At 38.6% G+C, this 2500-nt stretch overlaps 1 protein-coding gene across 8 annotated transcripts in view; it reads right to left on the bottom strand.

Moving 5' to 3' along the window:
- LOC137985664 (octopamine receptor beta-2R-like) overlaps window positions 1-2500 on the bottom strand; it is a 60876-nt gene that overhangs the window by 7172 nt on the left and 51204 nt on the right. The window contains exon 1 of one of the 8 annotated variants that reach the window (XM_068833320.1): window positions 1519-1838. The exons of 6 other annotated variants lie outside the window; for them this stretch is intronic. The gene's annotated coding sequence lies outside the window, so the exon portion shown is untranslated. Of the gene's footprint in view, window positions 1-1518; window positions 1839-2500 lie in introns of those variants that run through there. One more of the 8 variants, XM_068833323.1, reaches the window with a different exon arrangement.

Here is a 2500-nt window from a genome sequence, read left to right as displayed (position 1 = left end):
TATCGCCTTTAATTGAAAGATAATGGAAGTCTGATCGATAATTGTTGTGTGCTCACGTTCTTCAGAAAACCTTACGTACAGAAACGTAAAACGCAGGTGTAGAGGCAGCATTGCTTTTTTGTCAATTGCTCCTAATGAGCTTTGGGAATTTTCGTTCTTGTTGATGTCGTAGTCAGTTCATTGCCAGCTTCAGGCCCGAGTTGCCGAAACCTGCATGCTTCTGGTTCTGGGATATTACAGCGTTTTTCTCTTGCTTTCTTATTTGTGTTTATGATCAACGGAATGCAAGAAACAAGGCTTTCCAAATTAACCTGCCCTCGGGAACTTGGGGCCAACAAAACATGGCTACAAAGCTGCATAGCAAAAGAGCATAGTGTAATCGATTTATGCGAAACGTCGTAAGACATGGCTATCTATCTTTTACATTAAGGAAAAGTGATATGTTAAGTCTGTGTTATAACTATCACATTATCTGAAATGCATGCAGTTTGTTTTAATTTTCGGTGACTAAGGGCCTAACCTCGGTGTAATGTTAAGCCTCTTACATGTCAAAGCAGATCGCACAAAATAACTTTACTTTCGCCTGCAAATTGGCATCCGTCAGTTGAGAGATTTTCTTGTATACAAGTCGAATGGATTGGTTGGAATGACAAAAATGTTTGCTTGACATGCAAGCCACGACTTTGCATTCGAGAAAAAAGTTCAAGTAGTGTGGGTTGGATTGTCAATTATTTATTCGGTGAATAGCACGGACTTGACGTCTGAAATCCACCATCGCAAAGAATGCCTATTGTTCTCGGGACATTTAACTGGTTTCGGTTTTAGCTGTAAGAGTCATACGAGATCAAATGCAGTCTCACCGGCGGAGTCTATTTTGAGAACGACCAACAACAGCCAAGAACACTCTGGAACGCTAACCCACCTGCAGAACGCTGGCCAAAATTGCATCTGATGCCGGTTTTCCCTCAAAATGGGATTTTTGAAATAAAAGACTGGGCTTTTCAACACACTTTAAGGCGCTAAAATTTGCTATCAAGGCTTGCTCATTTCATTATAAGGGGTTTTCCATCGAGGGTGGTCCTTGTCCAGTGTTGTTACCTTAGAAAAATCTGCCTTTGTTTTTTTATCAGCCAGTACTATCATGTTTGCAACGTTTGTTTTCCTTCTTCTGTTCTCGAGCTCAAATTCATTCAGAATCCCGGAAACAGTTTCTTCTCAATTGAGAAATATAGTTGCTAATTTTCTCTCTAAATGCAGTAAGGATGGTAGCCGAACGATTTACAACCTTATAACTGTGTATGCAGCACCTCACGTGCAATTTTGTATCCTCTTATTTCTCGAGCACCATTAAGAGTTAAGTCACACAATACAAGGCAGGGCCGTATCTCTATTGTATTCTCTATGAACCTTTCAAAAGACGTTTGCAGACTTTAAATGAATTAAATTTATAACAAAACAATAAAGAGGGGCTGTGAGCTGGTCTAAACCTTGAGGTGAGATATGTAACGCTGCTCTTACCTTGTTTGTGCTAGTCGAAGAGAGTATAACTTTGCGACAATGAGCGAAAGTTAAACTCTGTTAATCAACTGTACGCGTGTACATGCACCAATATGAAGTTGTCAGAATGCCATGACGAATTTCAAGGTGTTCATACATCGCCCATCGCTCATTATCTCACCTTTGCTGCCCTTCAACTGGAAATCCGATTTTCGGGGGATTGAAAATACTTCAAATGTCGGTCTTCATCTGTGATTCTCGGTGACAAAGTCAGGAAGCAGCACTTCGACAGTCTGACTTGTTGGAAAGCAGTTTGCTAAATGCAAGATTGAGGATTTTCCACCGCAATGATAAAATAAAATGCTATGAACTTGAGAATATTCATTAACCTTTTCTAAGCTTTCAGATACTAATCTCTCATCAAAAGTGAGAACATTTCCGTCCGAAGCATCTAATAGAATTTTAAGATTGTCGAAATTAAATCCTCGTCAGTTTTTTAAGTTTCTCCAAAACACGTTTTAATCCAATATATCAATGTGTCATATACTTCCTGTTATTAAACTATTGGCACAATTTCGGTCGAGTTTCGTTCACAAATAACCTTGTCCAATTATTTTTGTCGCGTTAATTTGAGAAATTAAGGTGCAAATTTTATCGCCTGACCACCTAATCAAGACAGAAAGGATTAGCATTACGTTTCCTGCAAAGCACTTTGAATTTAGGCAAAGAAACATTTGACACTTACGTCCTCTCAGCTTATTCTTTTTCTTCTCTTGTTGAATGGCGTTAAAGCCCTGGCTGCTTTGAATGCATGGAATTCCACTCAAATTACATTTACTTCGTCTTCGGGCGATCAATATTCTTATATTTTCAAGCGTAAAAATTCATTGAATTTGTTTTCATTCATATCTGGAAAGTAATAATTTTAGTTAAGCAATTATTCGCTTGCTGATTGGTTTAATGTAGAACATTGTTCACACTAGTTTCCCGCCATTATCACCAA

This window comes from Montipora foliosa, chromosome 14, assembly GCF_036669935.1.
Source record: "Montipora foliosa isolate CH-2021 chromosome 14, ASM3666993v2, whole genome shotgun sequence".
NCBI lineage: Eukaryota > Metazoa > Cnidaria > Anthozoa > Scleractinia > Acroporidae > Montipora > Montipora foliosa.
This window is presented reverse-complemented; position numbering and strand designations above follow the sequence as displayed.